General features: G+C 36.7%; 1 protein-coding gene and 2 long non-coding RNA genes across 5 annotated transcripts in view; 1 reads left to right on the forward strand and 2 right to left on the reverse strand.

The window, feature by feature from the left end:
* LOC116173479 overlaps window positions 1–15,277 on the forward strand; it is a 160,538-nt gene that overhangs the window by 123,372 nt on the left and 21,889 nt on the right. The gene's annotated exons all lie outside the window — the stretch shown is intronic.
* On the reverse strand, window positions 2,062–8,369 carry LOC116173482. Its single transcript, XR_004145946.1, has 4 exons — window positions 8,254–8,369; window positions 8,106–8,198; window positions 4,930–4,987; window positions 2,062–4,352 (listed from the first exon to the last, which is right to left on the reverse strand). It is a non-coding gene; the product is annotated as an uncharacterized LOC116173482 (long non-coding RNA).
* On the reverse strand, window positions 9,815–10,684 carry LOC116173481. Of its 2 annotated transcripts, none has more exons than XR_004145944.1 (3): window positions 10,578–10,684; window positions 10,071–10,521; window positions 9,815–10,024 (listed from the first exon to the last, which is right to left on the reverse strand). It is a non-coding gene; the product is annotated as an uncharacterized LOC116173481 (long non-coding RNA). The 2 variants fall into 2 exon arrangements; XR_004145945.1 differs by having other exon boundaries at window positions 9,957–10,030; window positions 10,102–10,521.

Here is a 15,277-nt window from a genome sequence, read left to right on the forward strand (position 1 = left end):
ATTTAATTTTAATACGTCAAAACAACTCAAACATTCAAATCCAAATTCATTCATCACACAAGAATAGCTCTAGGGACTTCACTGATTACAAAAAGCTATTCAAAACCTTCCAGGATATGTGCTCACTTACTGTATCAATTCTTTTTAGTTTATTTTAGGTCTTTATTTTTAAATTGGTGGGGTTTCAGCCACGGGCTGCTCTACCAACCCAACCCACTATACATTTTCAAATATCCTTGCCCGAACCCGGATTCGAAACAGGGACTCTTAGTCCCGCAGTCGAGCTTCCACGCCACTGCGCCACAGAGACTGGTATGGCGTAGAGCTCAGGCGCCCACCTTTGGCTAGGGACATGACCATCTCATTGTAATAAAGAGTTAGGGGTTTCGAGATCCATCCCATAACAGTTTTCATATTACAAAAATTTAGGAGTTATGAAAGGTATCACATGTGCATTTATGCAAAATAAGATGGTGGGAAAATACCACTGCAAACAAATTCAACAAACATTACGCCTCCATATTATAAAACAAGTGTGAACCCCCCCAGACTCTTCATATAAGGCGATAACAAGATTAACATTAGATAAGAAATATTATTATTATTATTATTATAAGCTAAATGGAAAATTCTCAAAACGAGTGCCCCAGAATTCGTAATTTTTTCAAAACGTAATTAAAGCGACATTCACAACGAAACTTCTACCTACAGGAGAAAGCATTACGTATGTGCTATCTGTAACACCCTAATAAAACGACAGCTAATAAATAAAAGCAATTACCTTACGACCTATGCTAATTACAGTAATTACAAAGTAAAATAAAGGATACATTTACCTAAGTTTTCGGGAGTAAACACACCCAACAAAAGCAATTTACGTTTTACCGCCTCAACCTCAACTAAAACTTCGCAGTTTTGTCATTCTTGCTACAGCATGACTTCGCTTACGAACTTTCGCCTTTGAGCAATTTGAATTACTGCACTTCCCGCGAAAATATTTCCAGTGGCGTACCATGGGTTTTTCTCCTTGAATGAAATGCATAAAAGCGGGAATAATATAATTCAAAAACTGCCAGATATGTTACATCAGAATACAACAAAAGAAATAAAAAGAAGGAAAGCCAGGTGAAGTAAACATAATTTTCTAATTGTATGAACGGTGTTTTATTGACCTCTTAATTCTGAAACTTTTTGCCATTTAACCGGATTTGTAACTTTTACGGTTAATTGTTTATTCTCAAAACCCCAAAAACTACATTTTCCAAATATTTCTGAGGCCCTCTTCTTCTTACTGGGTTAGGACGCCGCGGTGCTATGAGGGATCTTATACTTTATATTGCCGGCTAAGTGGTTTATAGGCTTTCTCAGAACAAGATTGTCGAACACGATTAGGTATATGATGAAAAAAAATTCTTATTTTTTGCTGGTAAAATCTTTGCACTCAATTTTGAAATTTTGAATCACCCTGTATTAAAAAAACTACCCGATTAAACTTTAGTACTTTATCAAACCTTTCTTAATTGAAACTGAATTCATCAAACTCGTTATTTATTCACCGATTCCGTTGGGAAAATCCCCAAAGGTTTGGCGTCACTCATGCGCACTTTTATTACAGTTTATTCGATCCGTCTAAACAAAACTATGTTTTGGAAGATGATCGTATTTGTAAGAGAATTTTCATAAATTGTATCTTATTAAAATTATGTATGGTTATCTTCATTGACCTTATATCTTTGATACTTTCAAAGTTCCATCATCCGGACACCACAGATCGTTCCTCTCGATTTTTATTCGATGATTCGTAGTATTAGAGATGGTACTATACAGGGTGTAGCATCTAATACTCCTTGGATTATAATTCCTTGACTAGAAAAGAAAACATTTATCGTCGCCATGTTTCTAAAATATTGTTGATCACCAGGGGCGTCCTGTATTCCAGTGGCGTATCAAACTTTTTTTTGGCCATATTTTATTTTTTTAATATTTTTATGTGTCATGTTATACCCTTAACTTTAACGATTTTGCTGCTATGGCCATTTTTCTTTTTCGGAATTTTTTTGTAAGTTTTGAATTTAGGCACAGGTCAAGACCTACCCTAATGTCACATAATTTTAAAAAACAACAAAATTTCCACTGATACAAACTAAGATAAAAACAAGTTGAAACGCCAATATGTAGATAATGCTCTTTTTCGAACCCAAGGGCCAAGTTTGCCATTTTTTAAACAGCGCGCATGAATTCACTCCCTCGTGTCCTCGGCAGTAGTTGGTGCCGTCTTGTACACCTCATTTTTGATGTAGCCCCAGACCAAACAAAGTTGTTGAACATTGAACAGTTTATTTAATACGACTTTTGAAACGAAAGTTGCGCACTACTTTGATTAAGATAGGAAAAATCCATAACTTTCGTTTCAAAGATCGTTTTGAAAAACAATGTTGTTATTAAATGCCCATAGAACCTACACATGAAATGTTCTGAAATTCTGATCACTTGGTTCTCCGGTTAAGACTTTATGGAATTTTTTTTTGAAAACTAATTTCAGATTCGGTAATTTAATCCACGTATAGGGATGCGTCATCTCGGGGTTAGGAATATTGGAAATGTTTTTACTAAATGGAAAGGGTATAGGTACTCAATACTATATCCAGAGATGTGCCATGCTTCTTGGTACGTCTTATGGTTCTTGAGAAGTTTGCATCATTTTGAAAGGGAAGTTCCAGTTTCTCCTCCGATGTTGATAAAAAAGAAATTTAATTAAAACTCAAAACTAACCATCTCTTGATTGCTCCTTCTGCATGTAATCTCTCCTGCAAGATTTCTTCTTGTCGAAATCGTACACGGATCGAAGTTTTGGACTTTTACCGTCGCGCGTCATTTAATTAATTACAATATTATTTCGTCAATAAGTTACACAGGGCGAACGATTTAGATTAGTTCTAATCCCACCAGGAGTGATTTATGAGACAATTTAAACTGAAATTAAAACACGCCCACTCCGCTCTTTCCTATCACAAATCTAATAGAAATTTTCTCAGGAAATCAAGTCTAGACAATGTACAAACTTTACCAGTCTGCTTGATAAGATAAATTTGTATATGCCAGACTCTTTACAGAACATAAACTAACACCGTTGAAATGTGTAAATTGAACTTGAGACGTTTGCGAAGAAACAAATACACACCGTAATGAATCATGCCTAAACATTCCTTCAGTAAGTTTCCTCAGGAATCCTGACAAATTCAACGGGTCAAATTTGATATTGGAAATTTTTACGGAGCAGAGTACCAGTGAAGTTTATTGTCCAAATACTGAATTTAGATTGGTCATGTAAGCCATTTTTCATGTAAGCTTTTACAATGCTTAATATTGTACTAAAAAAAAGTAGGAGTCATTAGTAATAAATCTTTCCAAAACTATCTTTTGCTTATCCTGCGACAGTGAAGTCTTAAATAATTAATGTTATAATAAACAGCATATCTATTATTAACGCATGCCGTCGTTTTTTGTGCAAAATTACATGGTCCGTCATTTGCTCCAAAAAGTTGTTGTATATCTCGAGCCAGCGGAAAATGCGAAAAATTTACTCATATTCAAATGATTATTCTCAAAAACGGTTTTTTGTTTGTGGGAAATCGAATCTCTTCCGGTTTGCTCCATGCGTGAGATCGTGATTTTCGTAAAAAAAAAACTTTGTAAGCAGAAGTGTGATAGATTACGCTCTGTCTTTTACCTTATATCGATGTTGTGCTTATACTGTATCTTTATAGTGTTGCGAGTGACTTGTAACTATTTAGGTTGCTACACCTTCCACTCTTCTTCGCCTCCCACACGCTGTGGAGTCAGATTATTAGAAACATGGCTAATCCTGATCGTTTTCAATACGATGCGTCGCAACAAAGCCAAAGAGTCTTCCCTCTACTCCTTATCGGTCACTCTTGAGAAAGTGTTTTTAAAGTTCCGATTTTCCCATTAACTGGAGGTGGAAGGGGACGGAGAGAATATAAAATTAAAAATTTGGGATGCGATACTATCATAGAATCCCACGCGTCAAGCTGCATCAAAGAAACGGGTGTCACTTCAGTAATTTCTTGAGGGTGTTCTTGATGGTTGTTCTTGTCTTGTTTGTCTTGAGTGGTTTTCCATCAAACCTGGACACTGTGTATAAATATTTACAGTTTTAAGAGATGTCGAATCACATTCGGTAGAGAGATGTTGTAGTACTTTGTGCGTTTGCTGTACTTTTCATAGACTGCTAGATCTCCTTGTGGTTTCCCTCAAAAAGTACTTTTTTTGTTGGCCTCGGAACAAAAGATATCAAATCGCGTATTTTTGTAGTCGTAAAAAATCTGGATCTGAAATGTCAATGTAAATTTAATAGTTACTTACATAAAAGCCAGGAAAATGATACATTACTGGCGAGGAAATATTGAAGTGCGAGGCCCCTTTGAGGCCAAGTACTTTAATTTCCGAGTCAGGTTTTACTCACGAATTTTGTATTAAGTTTTACCCGAAATCGTATTTTAATATAATTTGTTTTTACATAGAACTTTTGATTAATGTCAATCTGTCAGTGATGACGGGAGTCATTATAGACATCTGGAAATGTCTGTCACAAATGCGACCAGTAAAGTGACGGTGCGGTCGGTAAAGTGACATGTGCGGCCAGTAAAGTTACAAGCGGCAGGAAAAGTAGCCTGGTCTGCCTCTGTCATGGAAACTTAAATTTCTTGACAAAAACTAGGCATGAAAATGAAGGTTTCAGGACGATTTTGGGTAAATCAATTTTTGGCAAAAAAGAGTAGTCAGGGAAATTATTAAAATCGAAATAGGCTTCGCAGAAAACAACGGAGCTATAATTGTTAAATGGCTATCAAACAAATGTAGTAATTGAAATGAAATGAAGTCGTCGAAAATTTAAAAATAAATTACCTTTTGAACCACAGGTCGCAACCTTTCCGAGCTCAGAAACGGCGCTGTTCTGCCTTATCTGCAACAGATAACAACACAAACAATTAAGAGGAATAGTGAATAGCGCGGCAAGTAAATATTGCGATAGCGTCTGGCACTAATCAGGTACTCGTGTACTAAAACCGTAATTAATACGCAATAAGAATCAATAATTTAATTTACGTTAACTAACCAAAAGCAAAATGTTGACTCGACCACGGATTGTCCGTACAAAGGTGTATAAAAGCAAGAACGTAACGTTAACTCAAGAAAAACTACTTTACGATTCACAAATAACTACATTTCTATAAAACCGCAATGATCTAATTAATTCAAAATGTAAATAAGCTAACATGAAGAAATTCTTCGGTGTGGCACAAGTAACCTACAAAAATTCGTAGATATCGGTTTTGGACAAGATCTCGGTAATTTCAAAAACTGATTTATAAAGCAAAGGTAACTAATATCTTCGTATAACAAAGTTATTCTGAAGGATACAATTTAATCAAAGTAACAGGAATCTTCGGAGTAACAAAAGTTGAAAAATCCGGTCTCGGAAGGTACATTATTCGTAGCGACACAAGTAGTATATGCCAAATCCGAAATATCGAAGCAATAATCTCTGAAAGGTTTTGCAATACTTGCAGTTGGACAGGAACAATATCGAAGGTTTAAACAACAGGTCACTAGTAATGTAGGTAGAATCACGTGATTGATTTTCTTCTAAGATGGTGCTGGAATTTTCCAAGGCGTAGTAATCAAACGTGTCGTAAATATTTCTGAATGGACGTTGACGTAGTCATATCCAGGTCGGTACTAACGAGATAGTGGTCCAGAAGCGAACTTTAATGGAAGTTAAAGCCCTAAAAAAATACGTATTAAGAATAATGTTGCCTCATAACGGTCATTACTTCATACTAAAATGTGGTGATAGCGAAAACAATAAGCCTTTATTCGGAAAAAAATACGATTGTACGCAAGATCAAATTAAAGAAGGGATGGAATTAGAAGTACCATGGAATACATCTACGCGACCTCTGGCGGCGAAACAAAGAACTATTGTAAAACAAAGCTATAACGCTCGGATGGCCTCTAGCAGCGAAAATAAAGAACTAAAGTAATAACACATATACTATAGAAATAACTCACATTTTAACTAAACGGGTTTACAAAGGAAATACCTAGATGGCGCAAGAATACTAACTATGCACGAGAGTATAAATCGAAGAGTTACTGAAACGGAATTTAAATTGGTAAGAAAAAGAACGTAACAGAGTGATCACAAGTAAAACAAAAATTAAGTAGATTTAGGGGGATTTGTTTTATTGTATAGCGAAGTGTGAACAGTTGAATTGTAAGGATTAGTTTGTTTTAGTTGCAATTGATTTTGTTATAAAGGTTTTTCTTCTCCTTGGCGAATTTGTATCGTCAGTCAGAGTAGGCTTAGGTGAGATCACGTAGCACATCTCAAGCTGTTGAGAATTCTGTGCCCTAAAGGGCGAGATAACGGAGGAACGGTTGAGGTGGGTGCCGAAGGTAATGGGCACATAGCCGAAATACATTGAATATAGCATGCACATTCTATGGAAATGCAAAATTTCACTAGGGACATTTGGCACACTCTAGGGCACACTTTACATACTGTCAAGAAGATATACCATGAACATTGTTAGGACACAGATGCGCATCCACGAGAGGAGCAAAGGAAAATTGATCCCCCCTCCCTAGGGACAAGATTGTAGTGTCCATAGAATACCATCCGAGTTTGAAGTAAATTGTTGTGTTTTTCAAGAATATGCACTTCCCTGCCCTTCCTTCGGTTGACAGGGGTTTTACCTGCTAAAACCACAGTGTTGTCACATCATGTAGAAGGTGTCATTAACATTCAAAAATTTTAAATCTTTTTTTTTAGCCTCAAAAAAGGGCATTTTTGTCCCCATTTAACATACACTGTATCTCTCACCAAGAAAACATTTATTTAAACATAAAGGAACCTTTGGTTTTCAAGATGTCTGCAATACAAGAGGTCTGTAATGAGAGAGGTTGGCTTCCAGGGTTTTTAAATGGGGTTCTCTTTAAAAAGTACTGTATTCATAAAAAAACTGTACTGATGATGGGTATAAAAATCTTCTATGCTTTTTATTATATATTTCATAGTATTCGCCGCCAAGAGCAAGAGGAAACTTACCCAGGAAAATGCACCCTCAAATTATCCGCTCCTCCGATAAAACTTCCCAAGAATATTCGAGTTCATGGGCTCCAATGACATTTGCGTTTCAGGAAATTCACCAATTTTTCTTGAGAGCGAGTGTTCGTGGGTAATTAATCTACGTAGTGAGGGCCTTTTTTTTAGATCAAATACCTCAAATATCGTTTGAGAGAATTTATTGGGATAGATTAACCCACATTGAATTTTCTTGAGGGCGAATTTTCCAAGTGAAAGTAAGGAAAATCTGTACATTGACGGGACAATTGGTTATTTTGGGCATTGGGAGAGTCCTTCCTTCTTGGGGATTACTGTGAATCTGAACGAGAAGAAGTTGTACTATAACCAAAAGAAATGCGAGTTTTCCGCTTTTATTCTTTTTTCTCTTTAAGCTTTTCGTACCGGCATAAATAATGGCAGTATATTAGATACTAGTAGTGCTTTATATCTTTCATGCGTAGGTATTTGATGGATCGCCGAGTTAATGTCACCTTGACGACTGAAAATTTTCCACATACTTCATTCCTGTCACGTTTATACAAGAATTTGGCTCATTAGGAGTTCTGATTGTCACAATCAAATCGCAACGCTAAAAAAACAGAAAAGTTTGGCGATGCCTTTCCAACAAAACAATTTATTTTTTACTAGACGTAGAAATACGGTTTTTATTGGTACACGGGATTCTCTAGCTAGAAAATAATGGTACCATGTTGCAGATCTTCCCAAACATTGAACCATACGTTTGGAGAGTGTGATCACTTCATATTTTATATATAAGCTGACAATAAATTTCAATGTTTAGTATAAATAAACGTCGAGATTTGTATAATAATGTAAAGTAGGGTGGAATTAATGATTTGAATGTAAGATGTCTAAATGTAGCACATTTCACGTAGGCTTCTAATCCGTCGGTTTGTGCAGGGGTTCTCTTTTCAGTTCACTAGCGACTTACTTGTATGACAGTATGCTTGTAGATGTCAGACGTCAATGTCGAATACATCTTCAAGTCGACAGTCAGTAATCAAAAGGCGTAAGCGTGTGTAGTCTACAAGAATGTTAGCATTACAACAATATACAAGCTAATTTTGTCACTAGATTACAGTCAGACGACGTCTAGACACCACACCACGTTTCTAACTGCGTTTGATGAAATACTACTATTCTATTGCCAGGATTAGAATGAATTGGATTTACGTCTTAGTGACGTGAAATCATCACGCCCTCTGCCAAAACCAGGCGCACCACGTGGCCCGCGCGAATGCCATAAGCGATTCGCGCAAAATGTACACCTTCCGCCGAAAATAGACGCCGCGCGCCGAAAATAAAATAATGAAAAATTGGAAGGTGAAAGAGAAGTGTCCCTTAAAAAATCTTTCAAGTTATTTATACGTTTTCACAAATTGTTTACAGAACATTTACAGCATCACTCATATAACCCTTAATCTATCAAATTGAGTCTGTCTTCTCCTAAAAATAGCGCACGGGGGAAATTAATTAAATTTTGTGGGTTTAATGAAGCGTTAGATTCATTAACACCTTGCCAGAAGGCGCTTTTTTCTTCTTTTTCTGTTCGATACGGTGGCGGCGGAACTAAAATTGTATTAATTAAATTTTCAGGCGTCAATTAGACGAGTTCATATTCAATCCGTATTGAATTATTCCCTTTACGTGGAATATTCCGCTATTATTAGATTGCTACTATTGGCGTTGTGTGAATTTCGCATCAATTAAATTAATTAGTCTCTCTTGTTCTAATTTAAGCCAGTTTTTGTGTGTTTCCAATAGTGTGGTTTTCAAACGTGCCGTTTGATCTGAAAAACCTCATGAATTCAATTTTGACAGTCATTTTAAATATCTCGTTCCTCGCCGGACTTCATTACAAAAATTCCCTTTTTTTAGTAAAAATATTAAATTATTTTCTAAAATAAGTTGATCATACCCATACCCAAAACTCTGATCTGTATATGCTCAGCAGTTTTAACATTGGAAATGTTTATGGTTTCGTAGGTATATGGGTATGAAGTTACGAGTTTCGTTCAAGCAGAAGAGGCCGCGATTGTACCGTACTCGGTTGTGATCGTTAGGTGAAAGCAAAGTCGCAGATACTGTCGGTACGGTACTTACTTAATATTGTTCAATCTCTTTACGCATAAACATAGGTTGCCTGGCATACTTTCAAAATCTACGCTTTATAAGGCAAGAAGAATGAAGCCTTTAAAAATTCTCCGAAATGAGGAATTATTTGTACTCGATCACGATAAGGAGTCGAGGGGGAGGTTATGGTAGAAATTAATTCCTTTCCTTGAGACCTTTCATTAGACTACCATGAAGGATAAAACCAGTCCCCCCCAACACCTCTTTTGATAAGGAGTTTGGAAAGTAGGGCGGTAATTGATAGAAAACAGTTTCTTTTGTTGAGACCTTTAATTGGAATACCATAAAAGATAAAATTAATTTCTACCCCATCCCTCCACCCCCTGACCACCTCCTGATTTCGAAAAGGAGTCACGCAGAAAAGTTGTTGTTTGTACAAACCAATTAATTTCGGTGAGATTTTTCATTAGAATACCATGAAGGGTAGAACGTGTGTTCACCCCCCCCTTTAAAAAAATGTTATAACCAGTAAGTTATGCACGTTGTAAGGTAACAATGTACCCGTGCCTTTATTTATGGAGCGTGTAAACGCTCCTTTACAAATGCACTACATTGACATCAATAGATGTCGCTAACTAATCATAAATGATAACCTAACCAAGTGTCATTTCCACTTCCTAGTCGTAGTCCTAATCATGGCTGTATAAAAGGAGGATCCCTTGATTTTAGAAGACACTTCTATCCTGTCATTTGATGACCGAAAACCTGAATCCAGACCTGAAACTGATAATCATTCATCCGATTTCCCGTTTGCATTCGATACCGTTTCCGTTCCGCTTATATCCTTAACCCACCTGTCCCTGCACCCTTAACCTCGCCATTCATTAGAAATCATCCAGTCCTTGAAAGACGAACCCTCAAACACCCGGAAGTTCGATACCTGTGGGGCCTGTGACCCGCATGTAGCCAGCTCCCGCTTGCTTGATTTAGTCGTAAGGTTGTGAACGTTAAGCGGAGGTAGTGGCCGTGTCACATCTTGCTTTTCGTTACCATACTATCACCAGTCCCTTAGATACGAGGCGAGTCAAAGTACGGGAACTGGGAACTGTGGGGCCTTCGACCTGCATTCCTCCAGTTTGCGACCGTTGATTCTGCTTCAACCTAGAGCGTGGTGTACGGGGGTAGTGGCCGTGTCACATCCTGTGTACCACCTCTAGCATAAGTACCATACCGCACTGACGGGCCGAGTATTCGGAAGTGCTGGTGTCATTCACCTGAAATAGAACCCGGCGGTACCAATCCTTCGCACCCTGATTAATCGATAGCTTACCAACTCCCGGATAAAAACCCGCTAATCGATAAACTTACAGCTACCGGCCAAATTAGAGTACAGCTGAGCCGAGGCGATCAGCTCCGACATCTCGACACCTGAGATCGCCACCATTGCCCATTTTTACCGAAAACCCGAGGCCACGGCAGAGCAGAATACTACCGTATCGACAACAAACCCAGGGATACCAACCAAATACTATCTCTGTATGCTGTGGTGTAGATACACGGTGTCCCAAATAAAAGAAAACTGGTGTATAAATAAGTTTTATTTAGAGACCCTGGGGCACGACTGCAGCTACCCGCGTGCCCACCGAAAAACCCTTACATAACGTTTTACATTCAAAAACCGCATCTCAGGAAATCATTCATGGGGAGGCTCTCCCTTGAGACAGCGAAATTTGATGCCCATCTGGCACTCCTTGAAGGTATAGGCTACCTACTGCAAAAAATTCCAGGACTCTAGGATCATTCCCCTAAAAGTACTTCAAAACCGCAGAAGTGTGACGGACAAAACGCAAACAATACCACCTTTTTTTTTCTTAAAAAATGCGTTAACAATGAAAAAAAGATTTTCGCCTTAAGGCCTACAGCGCATTTTCCATGAATTGATCAGTACTTCCCGAAAGGTCATGGTAACGAACTATTTATGTGTACAGAGGAAAATAAACTAGTAACAAATGTAGCAAACGAGCTCCTGGGTCACTGAACTAATCAGTTCTTCCTTGAGTGATGATAAACAAAATACTGAAAACAGAATTGGAAAATTCGAAACCGTTCGGGAGTTATCTTGTCCACGGACGGACGGACAGAAAGTCCAAAACCATGAACTCGCTAGGAGCTCGTTAATAAGTTAAGGACTAAATATTCTTGTAAATAGGAAACTTAGCATTGTGTAGTATGCGCATGCGCACATCTGATGTTTAAAATATGCGATATGTTTGCCTTTACTAGAAGAATCCTTGGTTAAAAAATATTTCTACAAATAAGAAAGTTGACACATCTGATTTTTACAATATGCGATGTGCTTGTCTTTCCTAGAAGCATCTGTGGTAAAAATTTCTACAAAATATCTCCAAAAGTAAGAAAGATAGCATTGCGCAGTCTGCGCAAGGGCACATTAATTGACGATTTATTTATCATATTAGAGAGAGATAATAAATAAATAAATTAATTAATATGTTTAGTTGAAATTTTAACCACAGATGCCTTCTAGTAAAGGTAAACATATGGCATATATTAAAAATCATATGTGCGCATGCGCGACTGCACGTTGCTAACTTTATGATTTATTACTGCTTCCCGCACTTTCATATACAGTAATATTTGTTAAGAAGTAGGGATTTCATGTATTATTTTCCCTGTCTACTTTTAAATAACAAAATCTATTCTGAAGGGTTCCTAATTTTATGAAACCAAAATAACTTCTTAAAACAAATAAAGGTCTGGCTGTCATATTAATTAATGTGAATTTTTATTATTTTATGGCGCCTCGATGTCTATCGGGATTTTTAGAATATTCGTTACTGTATGTTTTGCTAATATTTTGATCATCCTTAAATCTCAAATTTATTTATATTTTTATGACATGTCGCTATTATTTGAAATTATATGAAAGCCTTTTTTAAGCAAATTATGAAAAATGGGTCTGTTTCATTTGCTTTGTAAAAGTCAAAGTACTGTTGGTATTGTAACATAATTAATAAACAAGATATAAATAAATTGATTATACTTGGAAATTCCAGAACATGTTATTTATTATTATTTATTTTTCTTTTTCTTCTTCTTCTTAAATTAGTTACCCGTTCAAACCGGGTTTTTCATGCTGGTGAAATGATTAGAAATTGGGGAAAAATAATTAAAACAGCTGAATTTTTCCGCGGCTGAAATCACGGGGGATGAAAGGGGTGGAAACTGGTATTTTGCAATTTGTGGCAAAACTATTCATTTTAGGCGAAAATGTTCAATATAAAAGGTATAGAGAATAAAAAAATGAACAACTTTTGTATCTGCACTATTTACACATAACCTCCAATTTTCCTAGAAAAACCGGAAAAACCTTTTTGTCGAAAATTTTGCTACTCCGCGCACCTCTGTACGATGAAAAAAAATAGATTTTTCATCCCCTTGAAAATAGGTGTTTTTTTTTTCAGAAATCGTGAGATCTTGGAAATGGTTCAACTTTACGGGCCCAACAAATTAGCTCCTTTTTTATCATAAAACAAGCTATGTTTCCTCCAAATTTCAAACCCCTACGATTTTTTTTCACAAAAATAAGAATAAAAAACGAAAAAAACAGTTTTTCCGGTTATTATAGGAAAATTGGAGGTTATATGAAAATAGTGCAGATAAAACAGTTGCTCATTTTTTTAATCTTTACAACGCATTGAACATTTTCGTCTAAATAAGTTTTGCCGCAATTTGCAAAACACCACTCTCAATCCCCGTAATTTCACCCGCGGAAAAATTCAGCTGTTTTAATTATTTTTTCACAATCTCTAATCATTTCACCTGCCCGAAAAACCCGATTTTTCCCCTGTAACTAATTTTATTTGAAAATAAATTATTTTAGAGCTATTGAGCTTGGACTAAGTATATGCCTTTTAAACCAACCTGATCTTCCGCTTTTTTTACGCAATTTTAAGTATCATTACCTTAACTTAAATCCTAAACACAAATTACTTCTGTAACTGTCAGCTGAACATAATTTTGGAGATCGAGACAGCTAGTTTAGCTCCACTGGTGATTTAATGAGCGATTTCGAGGAGTTCAGTTGGCAGGGTAAAGTAGAGAACTTAACATTTCATTCTTCGAATGGCAGATGAATCTTGTAATATTAGTTTTTTTGTATTTATTTTAAGTTGCTCCTTATTGCTATGCAAACAGTGCATAGGTATCTATAAATGGAGATTAGAATTCGCTTTCATATTGTGGAAAAGTTCAGTTTTGTGTGAAATTTGAGCACAAATCATCGTAAACAGGTTTTCGCCTTAAGACGAGTAACATAGAGCATTTTCCATTCATTCATCAGTAAGCACTTCCCAAAAAATCATAGAACATGCTCATATTTAAATGGGCATATGTTATTATTGTTAAAAAATGATCAAAGTCCTCGTGTGAGATCGAAGGAACTTCAGCGCATTTTTGTGTGACAGATCAGTATTCTATTAGCCATTTTCGACTCAACCATCAATAAGATCTTGTCGAAGGCTACCGCATTCCCTTTCACGGTACCCACTTTAGACGAGAAAATGTATGTTTCTTCCCGGTTTGCTATGTTTTGAGCGCGATCGTGAGTTTCGTATGAAAACTCCATAAGACTGCTGGTGTAAGTGTGATAGACTGTGCCGAAATTTTCCGTTTCTCTTACATTGTATCGATCATAAACTGGATTCACTTTGTGTGCTTATATAGGTACTAAATATAGGAACTTCATACGCCTTTGATTTCTTCTCCATTTTGTGCGTGACGCCCATTTTCTGTAAAAAACAAGATTAATCCTGGTCGTTTTCAAGAATACGATGTATCCTGATCGGTCATCGTCGGGGAGTGAGCAAGATTTTTCGAAACCCTTACGTTACAATATATTCACCGATGTTGAGCTTCATTTATAGATTTCGTTGGTCTTCTATTCTCAAAATATTGGAAATGGTGTCTACCAGAAGGTCGGAGAAAAATTAGCATATAACCACAATCATTTTGCTAGAACACATTTTCACTATTAAATTGCAATTTTTTGTTATACCTACTTCTTTCTTTGACTCAATCTCACTCTTTGGGGATGGAAATATCAAACAATGATTTCTGTCACAAATACCTACCCTAAACAAAATGACGGCCGCTTAACAAGATTTCAGCTGTAGATCTCCAACATGATGGTCATCTCCAGATCTTCAAAATCTCGATCGAAGGATGTATGCTCACATCATCGCTAGGGATGTACCTTCCTCCCATTATTTCTAAACTTTTGTTGGCCAGCGTGGTCTTCTTTAATAACGAAATCAAAATATGCTCGCGTTCCGATGAAGAAGTACAATTCGTCTTAATTGTCATCGAATATTCGAATAGCAAAAGTTGTGTGAATAGGCGTTATTTTCAAGGTTGCTGATTACATGTGTTGTAGTTTAGCAGGTGTTACATTCGTCGTGTCATCGTCTTTAAATGAAAAAATATCCCTTTCACAAACATTTATTGCACGTCCCAAGTACAAGGTTATCTCATGAGTCACGATCATATGTTTAATGCTATAACGATGAGAATGGAAGCCATTACTTCCTATTTCTTTTGGTACTCAATGATGGTTACAAGTTTTCCTGTGGGACAGAATCTCCAAAGTTAATAGTCCACTTGGCAAAATGTACGCACAAGTGTGTCGGCTGATTCACAAACCAGGTTTACAGTTAAAAATATTAAATGGCCAAATAATCACTAACCCTAGTTATCGTTTGTGAAATCGCTTTGCTATTTTGACATTAGGCCTATATCCTTCATTCTTCAATACAAATGTATAAAAGTACTGTCTAGGGGTGTTTGGGCAATAAACTTGATATACTGTTATAGTCTATAGAGTAAGGGGTCTCGCAAGTTAATGTGGTTGCTGCAGTCGATTCTTCTTGCTTCGGCCACCCTACTGCAGCGAGGGTAGATTACCAAGTTAATATGAAATGGTAGTTGCACAAGGAATTCTGTTTTTCTGCCTCC

This window comes from Photinus pyralis, unplaced genomic scaffold (genome assembly GCF_008802855.1).
Source record: "Photinus pyralis isolate 1611_PpyrPB1 unplaced genomic scaffold, Ppyr1.3 Ppyr1.4_LG6, whole genome shotgun sequence".
Classification (NCBI taxonomy): domain Eukaryota; kingdom Metazoa; phylum Arthropoda; class Insecta; order Coleoptera; family Lampyridae; genus Photinus; species Photinus pyralis.